We start from the raw sequence: 16428 nt of genomic DNA, 5'->3' as shown, positions 1-16428 counted from the left end.
AGCTGTACGGAGCGCTCGTCTTCACAGGCTACGATTTTTATGCAGCCCTGGTACCAGCCCATGTCTTTGCAGACGGGGGGGGGGGGGGGGTCCAGGCTGCTTTTCCAGCAGCTCGAAGCAGCGGTCGGCCAGTGCCGCTTCCACCCACTTCCACTGGTTTCTAGGTATCCGGGAGTCCGCGCTGCCTTTGTCCAGGACGCAAATCAGCGTCCTTTCTCTGGCAATCTGCGCGAATGATGTGTTAGGCAGCACTCTGGAGCGCTTCGGTGTCGGCCCCGGAGTCTCTTGTGAGCGCTGCCTTTTTGGCTGAGGGGCTTCCTTCTTCGGTGCTTCCTTGCCAAAGTTCGGCAGCACCTTCGAGGCCCACTCAACCTTCTTTATCCATTTGTCCGTCGGGCTGGACATCTGGCTTGCGTTCTGCCGACGGAGTATATTGCCAGCACTCCTTCTATCGGCATATGTAAAAGATTTGGCTTGGACACTAGTAGATGGTGACTCATCACCCGCCACTTTACCAGCAGGCAGAGCAGCCGCAGGATTGCATAGCCACTCTGCCAAGGTATCGGTTTTGGGAGCCAATTCACCACCCACCCCGAAAACGGGATGGGACCGCTTTGGGCTCTCCCTAGCATCTTCCGCCGCGCAGGTTTTCCCTGCTGATTTGCGGGTCGGGCCAGGCCTTTGGGCCGCTGCCTTCCCCTGTTTGGGATTGCTCCCTGTTGGCATTTGGGGAGTGCCAGACTCATTTTGTTTGTTTTTAAATTCTTCCATTCTTTTTCCCACGAGCTGCAGAGAAGGGGTACGGTCCGTCCGGGCAGAGATCCACGTTGCCCGGATAAGGCATACTTAGAACAGGGGGCTGCCAAGTCCCTGAGCTCTCCGTTAACGACTGGGCTAGTTTTATATACCGGGCCCCAGCCAGGCTGACTCTCGGCACGGGTCGAATAACACTCTTAGTCCGGCCCGGTGTGAGCTGAATGTGGGGGGTTGGGATGTGGGTAGGTAGTGTGTAGGGATAGGGGAGTGTGTGAGCTACTTATACGAGGCGGCACCACAAGCGCATCGTCAGTGTTGCTACTTCGCGAACACCCGCTGGCTGTCCGGGGCTGCTTATTTTCGGTACTCTCCCTAGGGATGTCCGATTATTCGCAGCTGACCTACCTATATGACCTGTATATAGGTAGGTCGTTCGCTATCCGCAACCTGCGACCCGTCCGGTGGCCTCAGCTAGGCCCCCTTTGAGCCACCTCACGAGCTCATCAGACCAGATTCTGGACGTTACACACATCCACTTTTACCACAAATCTAATATACCCCAATACTCCTTTTGAGTATCGGGTATAAAAAAAAAAAAAACGAGGGGGAACGTTGTGAGTTGCTGCGGACACCGCAACTCTACAGTTATACCCGATACTAAGTCAGTATGGCTCTCCTCCGGCAGACGCCGCTAATATTAAACGACACGACAAAGAGTGCGTGCGAGAGAGACAGAAAATCAGTCTGAGCGTGACGTCGGGCGCTGCGCGGCCACTGCAAATTGATTTCTTGCTTTTGGCTACAAAAATGATCCGATCTGATCCAGATTCAGCAATCTGATAGATATGGTCGTTATCTATGATTCTGCGTTTTTAGTTTTTTCGAATGTGCAATATTGTGGATGCAACAGATTTTCGTCCTTTGTGGGGCGGAAGTGGGTGGGGCGAAATTTTGAGATAAACGTTTTATAGTAAGATCTAACAGGAGTGCGGATACTAAATTTGGTTACTCTAGCCTTAATAGTCTCTGAGATTTTTGAATATCCCCAGATTTTCGTCCATTGCGGGGGCGGAAGGGGGTGTGGCGAAATTTTGAAACAAACTCGTCTCGGTCCAATATATTAGGAGTGTGGATACCAAATTTGGTTGCTCTAGCTTTTGTAGTCTCTGAGATCTAGGCGCTAATGTTTTACTCTAAGCAAAGCCGCATATGCTACGTGTGTGTTAGAGAGAGACAGGGCGAGAAAAAATGAAATTGTTTTCTTGATGCTGGCTATAATAATAATACGATCCAATTCAGATTCTGCAGTCTAAAAGATATGGTCATTCTCTACGATTCTGCGTTTTTGGTTTTCTCATATCTTTAAAATTGTAGAAGCCACAGATTTTCGTCCTTTGTGGGGGCGGAAGTGGGCGGGGCGAAGTTTTGAAATATTTTTGTAGCAGTGACATATCACAGAAGTCTGGATCCAAAACATCGTTGCTCTAGCTCTTATAGTCTTTGAGCACTAGGCGCTAATAGGGACGGACAGACGGACAGACGGACGGACGGACAGACGGACAGACAGACATGGCTCAATCGACTCGGCTATTGATGCTGATCAAGAATATATATACTTTATGGGGTCGGAAACGATTCCTTCTGGACGTTACACACATCCACTTTTACCACAAATCTAATATACCCCAATACTCATTTTGAGTATCGGGTATAATAAAAACGAGGGGGAACGTTGTGGAGTTGCTGCCGGAACCGCAACTCTACGGTTATACCCGATACTAAGTCAGTATGGCTCTCCTCCGGCAGACGCCGCTAATATTGAACGACACGACAAAGCGTGCGTGCGAGAGAGACAGAAAATCAGTCTGAGCGTGACGTCGGGCGCTGCGTAGCCACTGCAAATTGACTTGTTCCTATTGGCTATAAAAATGATCTGATCTGATCCAGATTCAGCAATCTGATAGATATGGTCATTATCTATGATTCTGCGTTTTTAGTTTTGGTTTTCTTATATCTTTAAAATTGTAGAAGCCACAGATTTTCGTCCTTTGTGGGGGCGGAAGTGGGCGGGGCGAAGTTTTGAGATATTTTTGTAGCAGTGACATATCACAGAAGTCTGGATCCAAAACATCGTTGCTCTAGCTCTTATAGTCTTTGAGCACTAGGCGCTAATAGGGACGGACAGACGGACAGACGGACGGACGGACAGACGGACAGACAGACATGGCTCAATCGACTCGGCTATTGATGCTGATCAAGAATATATATACTTTATGGGGTCGGAAACGATTCCTTCTGGACGTTACACACATCCACTTTTACCACAAATCTAATATACCCCAATACTCATTTTGAGTATCGGGGATAATAAAAACGAGGGGGAACGTTGTGAGTTGCTGCCGACACCGCAACTCTACGGTTATACCCGATACTAAGTCAGTATGGCTCTCCTCCGGCAGACGCCGCTAATATTGAACGACACGACAAAGCGTGCGTGCGAGAGAGACAGAAAATCAGTCTGAGCGTGACGTCGGGCGCTGCGTAGCCACTGCAAATTGACTTGTTCCTATTGGCTATAAAAATGATCTGATCTGATCCAGATTCAGCAATCTGATAGATATGGTCATTATCTATGATTCTGCGTTTTTAGTTTTCTCGAATGTGCAATATTGTGGATGCAACAGATTTTCGTCTTTTGTGGGGGCGGAAGGGGGTGGGGCGAAATTCTGAGATATACGTTTTATAGTGAGATCTAACAGAAGTGCGGATACCAAATTTGGTTACTCTAGCCTTAATAGTCTCTGAGATTTGTGGATGCCCCAGATTTTCGTCCTTTGCTGGGGCGGAAGGGGGTGTGGCGAAATTTGGACACGAAACGGTCAAGGTCCGATATCACAGGAGTGTGGATACCAAATTTGGTTGCTCTGGCTCTTATAGGTTCTGAGATCCTTGAACTCATATTTTGCAATTGACAAAACCGACCATGAAACCTGTGTTTTAGAGAGCGACAGAGCGAGAAAGAATGAAATTGTTTTCTTGATTCTGGCTATAATCATTATACGATCTGGTTCAGATTTTGCACTGTAGAAGATATGGTCATCCTCACCGATTCTGCGTTCTTGGTTTTATCGTATGTGGGGGCGGAAGTGGGCGGGGCGAAGTTTTGAAATATTTTTGTAGCAGTGACATATCACAGAAGTCTGGATCCAAAACATCGTTGCTCTAGCTCTTATAGTCTTTGAGCACTAGGCGCTGAAGGGGACGGACGGACGGACGGACGGACGGACGGACAGACGGACAGACAGACAGGGCTCAATCGACTCGGCTATTGATGCTGATCAAGAATATATATACTTTATGGGGTCGGAAATGATTCCTTCTGGACGTTACACACATCCACTTTTACCACAAATCTAATATACCCCAATACTCATTTTGAGTATCGGGTATAACGAGGGGGAACGTTGTGAGTTGCTGCCGACACCGCAACTCTACGGTTATACCCGATACTAAGTCAGTATGGCTCTCCTCCGGCAGACGCCGCTAATATTAAACGACACGACAAAGATTGCGTGCGAGAGAGACAGAAAATCAGTCTGAGCGTGACGTCGGGCGCTGCGTAGCCACTGCAAATTGATTTGTTCCTATTGGCTATAAAAATGATCTGATCTGATCCAGATTCAGCAATCTGATAGATATGGTCATTATCTATGATTCTGCGTTCTTAGTTTTCTCGAATGTGCAATATTGTGGATGCAACAGATTTTCTTTCTTTGTGTGGGCGGAAGGGGGTGGGGCGAAATTTTGAGATACACGTTTTATAGTAAGATCTAACAGGAGTGCGGATACCAAATTTGGTTACTCTAGCCCTAATAGTCTCTGAGATTTTTGAATATCCCCAGATTTTCGTCCTTTGCGGGGGCGAAAGGGGGTGTGGAGAAATTTTGAAACAAACTCGTCTCGGTCCGAAATATTAGGAGTGTGGATACCAAATTTGGTTGCTCTAGCTTTTGTAGTCTCTGAGATCTAGGCGCTAATGTTTTACTCTAAGCAAAGCCGCCTATGCTACGTGTGTGTTAGAAAGAGACAGGGCGAGAAAAAATGAAATTGTTTTCTTGATGCTGGCTATAATAATAATACGATCCAATTCAGCTTCCGCAGTCTTAAAGATATGGTCATTGTCTACAATTCAACGTTTTTGGTTTTCTCATATCTTTAAAATTGTGGATGCCACAGATTTTCGTCCTTTGTGGGGGCGGAAGTGGGCGGGGCGAAGTTTTGAAATATTTTTGGAGCAGTGACATATTACAGAAGTCTGGATCCAAAACATCGTTGCTCTAGCTCTAATAGTCTTTGAGCACTAGGCGCTAATAGGGACGGACAGACGGACAGACGGACGGACGGACAGACGGTCAGACGGACAGACAGACATGGCTCAATCGACTCGGCTATTGATGCTGATCAAGAATATATATATTTTATGGGGTCGGAAACGATTCCTTCTGGACGTTACACACATCCACTTTTACCACAAATCTAATATACCCCAATACTCATTTTGAGTATCGGGTATAATAAAAACGAGGGGGAACGTTGTGAGTTGCTGCCGACACCGCAACTCTACGGTTATACCCGATACTAAGTCAGTATGGCTCTCCTGCGGCAGACGCCGCTAATATTGAACCACACGACAAAGAGTGCGTGCGAGAGAGACAGAAAATCAGTCTGAGCGTGACGTCGGGCGCTGCGTAGCCACTGCAAATTGATTTGTTCCTATTGGCTATAAAAATGATCTGATCTGATCTAGATACAGCAATCTGATAGATATGGTCATTATCTATGATTCTGCGTTTTTAGTTTTCTCGAATGTTCAATATTGTGGATGCAACAGATTTTCGTTCTTTGTGGGGGCGGAAGGGGGTGGGGCGAAATTTTGAGATACACGTTTTATAGTAAGATCTAACAGAAGTGCGGATACCAAATTTGGTTACTCTAGCCTTAATAGTCTCTGAGATTTTTGAATATCCCCAGATTTTCGTCCTTTGCGGGGGCGGAAGGGGGTGTGGCGAAATTTTGAAACAAACTCGTCTCGGTCCGATATATTAGGAGTGTGGATACCAAATTTGGTTGCTCTAGCTTTTGTAGTCTCTGAGATCTAGGCGCTAATGTTTTACTCTAAGCAAAGCCGCCTATGCTACGTGTGTGTTAGAGAGAGACAGGGCGAGAAAAAATGAAATTGTTTTCTTGATGCTGGCTATAATAATAATACGATCCAATTCAGATTCCGCAGTCTTAAAGATATGGTCATTCTCTACAATTCTACGTTTTTGGTTTTCTCATATCTTTAAAATTGTGGATGCCACAGATTTTCCTCCTTTGTGGGGGCGGAAGGGGGCGGAGCGAAGTTTTGAAATATTTTTGTAGCAGTGACATATCACAGAAGTCTGGGTCCAAAACAGCGTTGCTCTAGCTCTTATAGTCTTTGAGCACTAGGCGCTGAAGGGGACGGACAGACGGACGGACGGACAGACGGACAGACAGACAGGGCTCAATCGACTCGGCTATTGATGCTGATCAAGAATATATACACTTTATGGGGTCGGAAACGATTCCTTCTGGACGTTACACACATCCACTTTTACCACAAATCTAATATACCCCAATACTCCTTTTGACTATCGGGTATAAAAAAAACGAGGGGGAACGTTGTGAGTTGCTGCGGACACTCTACAGTTATACCCGATACTAAGTCAGTATGGCTCTCCGGCAGACGCCGCTAATATTAAACGACACGACAAAGAGTGCGTGCGAGAGAGACAGAAAATCAGTCTGAGCGTGACGTCGGGCGCTGCGTAGCCACTGCAAATTGACTTGTTCCTATTGGCTATAAAAATGATCTGATCTGATCCAGATTCAGCAATCTGATAGATATGGTCATTATCTATGATTCTGCGTTTTTAGTTTTCTCGAATGTGCAATATTGTGGATGCAACAGATTTTCGTCTTTTGTGGGGGCGGAAGGGGGTGAGGCGAAATTCTGAGATATACGTTTTATAGTGAGATCTAACAGAAGTGCGGATACCAAATTTGGTTACTCTAGCCTTAATAGTCTCTGAGATTTGTGGATGCCCCAGATTTTCGTCCTTTGCTGGGGCGGAAGGGGGTGTGGCGAAATTTGGACACGAAACGGTCAAGGTCCGATATCACAGGAGTGTGGATACCAAATTTGGTTGCTCTGGCTCTTATAGGTTCTGAGATCCTTGAACTCATATTTTGCAATTGACAAAACCGACCATGAAACCTGTGTTTTAGAGAGCGACAGAGCGAGAAAGAATGAAATTGTTTTCTTGATTCTGGCTATAATCATTATACGATCTGGTTCAGATTTTGCACTGTAGAAGATATGGTCATCCTCACCGATTCTGGGTTCTTGTTTTTATCGTATGTGGGGGCGGAAGTGGGCGGGGCGAAGTTTTGAAATATTTTTGTAGCAGTGACATATCACAGAAGTCTGGATCCAAAACATCGTTGCTCTAGCTCTTATAGTCTTTGAGCACTAGGCGCTGAAGGGGACGGACGGACGGACGGACGGACGGACGGACAGACGGACAGACAGACAGGGCTCAATCGACTCGGCTATTGATGCTGATCAAGAATATATATACTTTATGGGGTCGGAAACGATTCCTTCTGGACGTTACACACATCCACTTTTACCACAAATCTAATATACCCCAATACTCATTTTGAGTATCGGGTATAACGAGGGGGAACGTTGTGAGTTGCTGCCGACACCGCAACTCTACGGTTATACCCGATACTAAGTCAGTATGGCTCTCCTCCGGCAGACGCCGCTAATATTAAACGACACGACAAAGATTGCGTGCGAGAGAGACAGAAAATCAGTCTGAGCGTGACGTCGGGCGCTGCGTAGCCACTGCAAATTGATTTGTTCCTATTGGCTATAAAAATGATCTGATCTGATCCAGATTCAGCAATCTGATAGATATGGTCATTATCTATGATTCTGCGTTCTTAGTTTTCTCGAATGTGCAATATTGTGGATGCAACAGATTTTCTTTCTTTGTGTGGGCGGAAGGGGGTGGGGCGAAATTTTGAGATACACGTTTTATAGTAAGATCTAACAGGAGTGCGGATACCAAATTTGGTTACTCTAGCCCTAATAGTCTCTGAGATTTTTGAATATCCCCAGATTTTCGTCCTTTGCGGGGGCGAAAGGGGGTGTGGCGAAATTTTGAAACAAACTCGTCTCGGTCCGAAATATTAGGAGTGTGGATACCAAATTTGGTTGCTCTAGCTTTTGTCGTCTCTGAGATCTAGGCGCTAATGTTTTACTCTAAGCAAAGCCGCCTATGCTACGTGTGTGTTAGAAAGAGACAGGGCGAGAAAAAATGAAATTGTTTTCTTGATGCTGGCTATAATAATAATACGATCCAATTCAGCTTCCGCAGTCTTAAAGATATGGTCATTGTCTACAATTCAACGTTTTTGGTTTTCTCATATCTTTAAAATTGTGGATGCCACAGATTTTCGTCCTTTGTGGGGGCGGAAGTGGGCGGGGCGAAGTTTTGAAATATTTTTGGAGCAGTGACATATCACAGAAGTCTGGATCCAAAACATCGTTGCTCTAGCTCTAATAGTCTTTGAGCACTAGGCGCTAATAGGGACGGACAGACGGACAGACGGACGGACGGACAGACGGTCAGACGGACAGACAGACATGGCTCAATCGACTCGGCTATTGATGCTGATCAAGAATATATATATTTTATGGGTCGGAAACGATTCCTTCTGGACGTTACACACATCCACTTTTACCACAAATCTAATATACCCCAATACTCATTTTGAGTATCGGGTATAATAAAAACGAGGGGGAACGTTGTGAGTCGCTGCCGACACCGCAACTCTACGGTTATACCCGATACTAAGTCAGTATGGCTCTCCTGCGGCAGACGCCGCTAATATTGAACCACACGACAAAGAGTGCGTGCGAGAGAGACAGAAAATCAGTCTGAGCGTGACGTCGGGCGCTGCGTAGCCACTGCAAATTGATTTGTTCCTTTTTGCTCATAAAATGATCTGATCTGATCTAGATACAGCAATCTGATAGATATGGTCATTATCTATGATTCTGCGTTTTTAGTTTTCTCGAATGTGGATGCAACAGATTTTCGTTCTTTGTGTGGGCGGAAGGGGGTGGGGCGAAATTTTGAGATACACGTTTTATAGTAAGATCTAACAGGAGTGCGGATACCAAATTTGGTTACTCTAGCCTTAATAGTCTCTGAGATTTTTGAATATCCCCAGATTTTCGTCCTTTGCGGGGCGGAAGGGGTGTGGCGAAATTTTGAAACAAACTCGTCTCGGTCCGATATATTAGGAGTGTGGATACCAAATTTGGTTGCTCTAGCTTTTGTAGTCTCTGAGATCTAGGCGCTAATGTTTTACTCTAAGCAAAGCCGCCTATGCTACGTGTGTGTTAGAGAGAGACAGGGCGAGAAAAAATGAAATTGTTTTCTTGATGCTGGCTATAATAATAATACGATCCAATTCAGATTCCGCAGTCTTAAAGATATGGTCATTCTCTACAATTCTACGTTTTTGGTTTTCTCATATCTTTAAAATTGTGGATGCCACAGATTTTCCTCCTTTGTGGGGGCGGAAGGGGCGGAGCGAAGTTTTGAAATATTTTTGTAGCAGTGACATATCACAGAAGTCTGGGTCCAAAACAGCGTTGCTCAAGCTCTTATAGTCTTTGAGCACTAGGCGCTGAAGGGGACGGACAGACGGACGGACGGACAGACGGACAGACAGACAGGGCTCAATCGACTCGGCTATTGATGCTGATCAAGAATATATACACTTTATGGGGTCGGAAACGATTCCTTCTGGACGTTACACACATCCACTTTTACCACAAATCTAATATACCCCAATACTCCTTTTGACTATCGGGTATAAAAAAAACGAGGGGGAACGTTGTGAGTTGCTGCGGACACTCTACAGTTATACCCGATACTAAGTCAGTATGGCTCTCCGGCAGACGCCGCTAATATTAAACGACACGACAAAGAGTGCGTGCGAGAGAGACAGAAAATCAGTCTGAGCGTGACGTCGGGCGCTGCGCGGCCACTGCAAATTGATTTCTTGCTTTTGGCTACAAAAATGATCTGATCTGATCCAGATTCAGCAATCTGATAGATATGGTCGTTATCTATGATTCTGCGTTTTTAGTTTTCTCAAATGTGCAATATTATGGATGCAACAGATTTTCGTCTTTTGTGGGGGCGGAAGGGGGTGGGGCGAAATTCTGAGATATACGTTTTATAGTGAGATCTAACAGAAGTGCGGATACCAAATTTGGTTACTCTAGCCTTAATAGTCTCTGAGATTTGTGGATGCCCCAGATTTTCGTCCTTTGCTGGGGCGGAAGGGGGTGTGGCGAAATTTGGACACGAAACGGTCAAGGTCCGATATCACAGGAGTGTGGATACCAAATTTGGTTGCTCTGGCTCTTATAGGTTCTGAGATCCTTGAACTCATATTTTGCAATTGACAAAACCGACCATGAAACCTGTGTTTTAGAGAGCGACAGAGCGAGAAAGAATGAAATTGTTTTCTTGATTCTGGCTATAATCATTATACGATCTGGTTCAGATTTTGCACTGTAGAAGATATGGTCATCCTCACCGATTCTGCGTTCTTGGTTTTATCGTATCTTTAAAAATGTGGATGCCACAGATTTTCGTTCTTTGTGGGGCGGAAGTGGGCGGGGCGAAGTTTTGAAATATTTTTGTAGCAGTGACATATCACAGAAGTCTGGATCCAAAACATCGTTGCTCTAGCTCTTATAGTCTTTGAGCACTAGGCGCTGAAGGGGACGGACGGACGTACGGTCGGACGGACGGACAGACGGACAGACAGACAGGGCTCAATCGACTCGGCTATTGATGCTGATCAAGAATATATATACTTTATGGGGTCGGAAATGATTCCTTCTGGACGTTACACACATCCACTTTTACCACAAATCTAATATACCCCAATACTCATTTTGAGTATCGGGTATAACGAGGGGGAACGTTGTGAGATGCTGCCGACACCGCAACTCTACGGTTATACCCGATACTAAGTCAGTATGGCTCTCCTCCGGCAGACGCCGCTAATATTAAACGACACGAGCGTGACGTCGGGCGCTGCGTAGCCACTGCAAATTGATTTGTTCCTATTGGCTATAAAAATGATCTGATCTGATCCAGATTCAGCAATCTGATAGATATGGTCATTATCTATGATTCTGCGTTCTTAGTTTTCTCGAATGTGCAATATTGTGGATGCAACAGATTTTCTTTCTTTGTGTGGGCGGAAGGGGGTGGGGCGAAATTTTGAGATACACGTTTTATAGTAAGATCTAACAGGAGTGCGGATACCAAATTTGGTTACTCTAGCCTTAATAGTCTCTGAGATTTTTGAATATCCCCAGATTTTCGTCCTTTGCGGGGGCGGAAGGGGGTGTGGCGAAATTTTGAAACAAACTCGTCTCGGTCCGATATATTAGGAGTGTGGATACCAAATTTGGTTGCTCTAGCTTTTGTAGTCTCTGAGATCTAGGCGCTAATGTTTTACTCTAAGCAAAGCCGCCTATGCTACGTGTGTGTTAGAGAGAGACAGGGCGAGAAAAAATGAAATTGTTTTCTTGATGCTGGCTATAATAGTAATACGATCCAATTCAGCTTCCGCAGTCTTAAAGATATGGTTATTTCTACAATTCAACGTTTTTGGTTTTCTCATATCTTTAAAATTGTGGATGCCACAGATTTTCGTCCTTTGTGGGGGCGGAAGTGGGCGGGGCGAAGTTTTGAAATATTTTTGGAGCAGTGACATATCACAGAAGTCTGGATCCAAAACATCGTTGCTCTAGCTCTTATAGTCTTTGAGCACTAGGCGCTGAAGGGGACGGACAGACGGACAGACGGACGGACGGACAGACGGTCAGACGGACAGACAGACATGGCTCAATCGACTCGGCTATTGATGCTGATCAAGAATATACTTTATGGGGTCGGAAACGATTCCTTCTGGACGTTACACACATCCACTTTTACCACAAATCTAATATACCCCAATACTCATTTTGAGTATCGGGTATAATAAAAACGAGGGGGAACGTTGTGAGTTGCTGCCGACACCGCAACTCTACGGTTATACCCGATACTAAGTCAGTATGGCTCTCCTCCGGCAGACGCCGCTAATATTAAACGACACGACAAAGAGTGCGTGCGAGAGAGACAGAAAATCAGTCTGAGCGTGACGTCGGGCGCTGCGTAGCCACTGCAAATTGATTTGTTCCTATTGGCTATAAAAATAATCTGATCTGATCCAGATTCAGCAATCTGATAGATATGGTCATTATCTATTATTCTGCGTTCTTAGTTTTCTCGAATGTGCAATATTGTGGATGCAACAGATTTTCTTTCTTTGTGTGGGCGGAAGGGGGTGGGGCGAAATTTTGAGATACACGTTTTATAGTAAGATCTAACAGGAGTGCGGATACCAAATTTGGTTACTCTAGCCTTAATAGTCTCTGAGATTTTTGAATATCCCCAGATTTTCGTCCTTTGCGGGGCGGAAGGGGGTGTGGCGAAATTTTGAAACAAACTTGTCTCGGTCCGATATATTAGGAGTGTGGATACCAAATTTGGTTGCTCTAGCTTTTGTAGTCTCTGAGATCTAGGCGCTAATGTTTTACTCTAAGCAAAGCCGCCTATGCTACGTGTGTGTTAGAGAGAGACAGGGCGAGAAAAAATGAAATTGTTTTCTTGATGCTGGCTATAATAGTAATACGATCCAATTCAGCTTCCGCAGTCTTAAAGATATGGTTATTCTCTACAATTCAACGTTTTTGGTTTTCTCATATCTTTAAAATTGTGGATGCCACAGATTTTCGTCCTTTGTGGGGGCGGAAGGGGGCGGGGCGAAGTTTTGAAATATTTTTGGAGCAGTGACATATCACAGAAGTCTGGATCCAAAACATCGTTGCTCTAGCTCTTATAGTCTTTGAGCACTAGGCGCTGAAGGGGACGGACAGACGGACAGACGGACGGACGGACAGACGGTCAGACGGACAGACAGACATGGCTCAATCGACTCGGCTATTGATGCTGATCAAGAATATATATACTTTATGGGGTCGGAAACGATTCCTTCTGGACGTTACACACATCCACTTTTACCACAAATCTAATATACCCCAATACTCATTTTGAGTATCGGGTATAATAAAAACGAGGGGAACGTTGTGAGTTGCTGCCGACACCGCAACTCTACGGTTATACCCGATACTAAGTCAGTATGGCTCTCCTCCGGCAGACGCCGCTAATATTAAACGACACGACAAAGAGTGCGTGCGAGAGAGACAGAAAATCAGTCTGAGCGTGACGTCGGGCGCTGCGTAGCCACTGCAAATTGATTTGTTCCTATTGGCTATAAAAATGATCTGATCTGATCCAGATTCAGCAATCTGATAGATATGGTCATTATCTATGATTCTGCGTTCTTAGTTTTCTCGAATGTGCAATATTGTGGATGCAACAGATTTTCTTTCTTTGTGTGGGCGGAAGGTGGTGGGGCGAAATTTTGAGATACACGTTTTATAGTAAGATCTAACAGGAGTGCGGATACCAAATTTGGTTACTCTAGCCTTAATAGTCTCTGAGATTTTTGAATATCCCCAGATTTTCGTCCTTTGCGGGGGCGGAAGAGGGTGTGGCGAAATTTTGAAACAAACTCGTCTCGGTCCGATATATTAGGAGTGTGGATACCAAATTTGGTTGCTCTAGCTTTTGTAGTCTCTGAGATCTAGGCGCTAATGTTTTACTCTAAGCAAAGCCGCCTATGCTACGTGTGTGTTAGAGAGAGACAGGGCGAGAAAAAATGAAATTGTTTTCTTGATGCTGGCTATAATAGTAATACGATCCAATTCAGCTTCCGCAGTCTTAAAGATATGGTTATTCTCTACAATTCAACGTTTTTGGTTTTCTCATATCTTTAAAATTGTGGATGCCACAGATTTTCGTCCTTTGTGGGGCGGAAGTGGGCGGGGCGAAGTTTTGAAATATTTTTGGAGCAGTGACATATCACAGAAGTCTGGATCCAAAACATCGTTGCTCTAGCTCTTATAGTCTTTGAGCACTAGGCGCTGAAGGGGACGGACAGACGGACAGACGGACGGACGGACAGACGGTCAGACGGACAGACAGACATGGCTCAATCGACTCGGCTATTGATGCTGATCAAGAATATATATACTTTATGGGGTCGGAAACGATTCCTTCTGGACGTTACACACATCCACTTTTACCACAAATCTAATATACCCCAATACTCATTTTGAGTATCGGGTATAATAAAAACGAGGGGAACGTTGTGAGTTGCTGCCGACACCGCAACTCTACGGTTATACCCGATACTAAGTCAGTATGGCTCTCCTCCGGCAGACGCCGCTAATATTAAGCGACACGACAAAGAGTGCGTGCGAGAGAGATACACGTTTAATAGTAAGATCTAACAGGAGTGCGGGTACCAAATTTGGTTACTCTAGCCTTAATAGTCTCTGAGATTTTTGAGTATCCCCAGATTTTCGTCCTTTGCGGGGCGGAAGGGGGTGTGGCGAAATTTTGAAACAAACTTGTCTCGGTCCGATATATTAGGAGTGTGGATACCAAATTTGGTTGCTTTAGCTTTTGTAGTCTCTGAGATCTAGGCGCTAATGTTTTACTCTAAGCAAAGCCGCCTATGCTACGTGTGTGTTAGAGAGAGACAGGGCGAGAAAAAATGAAATTGTTTTCTTGATGCTGGCTATAATAATAATACGATCCAATTCAGATTCCGCAGTCTTAAAGATATGGTCATTCTCTACAATTCTACGTTTTTGGTTTTCTCATATCTTTAAAATTGTGGATGCCACAGATTTTCGTCTTTTGTGGGGGCGAAAGGGGGCAGAGCGAAGTTTTGAAATATTTTTGTAGTAGTGACATATCACAGAAGTCTGGGTCCAAAACAGCGTTGCTCTAGCTCTTATAGTCTTTGAGCACTAGGCGGTGAAGGGGACGGACAGACGGACGGACGGACAGACGGACAGACGGACAGACAGACAGGGCTCAATCGACTCGGGTATTGATGCTGATCAAGAATATATACACTTTATGGGGTCGGAAACGATTCCTTCTGGACGTTACACACATCTACTTTTACCACAAATCTAATATACCCCAATACTCCTTTTGAGTATCGGGTATAAAAAAAACGAGGGGGAACGTTGTGAGTTGCTGCGGACACGGCAACTCTACAGTTATACCCGATACTAAGTCAGTATGGCTCTCATCCGGCAGACGCCGCTAATATTAAACGACACGACAAAGAGTGCGTGCGAGAGAGACAGAAAATCAGTCTGAGCGTGACGTCGGCCGCTGCGCGGCCACTGCAAATTGATTTCTTGCTTTTGGCTACAAAAATGATCCGATCTGATCCAGATTCAGCAATCTGATAGACATTGTCGTTATCTATGATTCTGCGTTTTTAGTTTTCTCGAATGTGCAATATTGTGGATGCAACAGATTTTCGTCTTTTGTGGGGGCGGAAGGGGGTGGGGCAAAATTCTGAGATATACGTTTTATAGTGAGATCTAACAGAAGTGCGGATACCAAATTTGGTTACTCTAGCCTTAATAGTCTCTGAGATTTGTGGATGCCCCAGATTTTCGTCCTTTGCTGGGGCGGAAGGGGGTGTGGCGAAATTTGGACACGAAACGGTCAAGGTCCGATATCACAGGAGTGTGGATACCAAATTTTGTTGCGCTGGCTCTTATAGGTTCTGAGATCCTTGAACTCATATTTTGCAATTGACCAAACCGACCATGAAACCTGTGTGTTAGAGAGAGACAGAGCGAGAAAGAATGAAATTGTTTTCTTGATTCTGGCTATAATCATTATACGATCTGGTTCAGATTTTGCACTGTAGAAGATATGGTCATCCTCACCGATTCTGCGTTTTTGGTTTTATCGTATCTTTAAAAATGTGGATGCCACAGATCTTCGTCCTTTGTGGGGCGGAAGTGGGCGGGTTGAAGTTTTGAAATATTTTTGTAGCAGTGACATATCACAGAAGTCTGGATCCAAAACATCGTTGCTCTAGCTCTTATAGTCTTTGAGCACTAGGCGCTGAAGGGGACGGACGGACGGACGGACGGACGGACGGACGGACGGACGGACGGACGGACGGACGGACAGACGGACAGACAGACAGGGCTCAATCGACTCGGCTATTGATGCTGATCAAGAATATATATACTTTATGGGGTCGGAAATGATTCCTTCTGGACGTTACACACATCCACTTTTACCACAAATCTAATATACCCCAATACTCATTTTGAGTATCGGGTATAACGAGGGGGAACGTTGTGAGTTGCTGCCGACACCGCAACTCTACGGTTATACCCGATACTAAGTCAGTATGGCTCTCCTCCGGCAGACGCCGCTAATATTAAACGACACGACAAAGAGTGCGTGCGAGAGAGACAGAAAATCAGTCTGAGCGTGACGTCGGGCGCTGCGTAGCCACTGCAAATTGATTTGTTCCTATTGGCTA

Source organism: Drosophila miranda (assembly GCF_003369915.1).
Source record: "Drosophila miranda strain MSH22 chromosome Y unlocalized genomic scaffold, D.miranda_PacBio2.1 Contig_Y1_pilon, whole genome shotgun sequence".
NCBI lineage: Eukaryota > Metazoa > Arthropoda > Insecta > Diptera > Drosophilidae > Drosophila > Drosophila miranda.
This window is presented reverse-complemented; position numbering follows the sequence as displayed.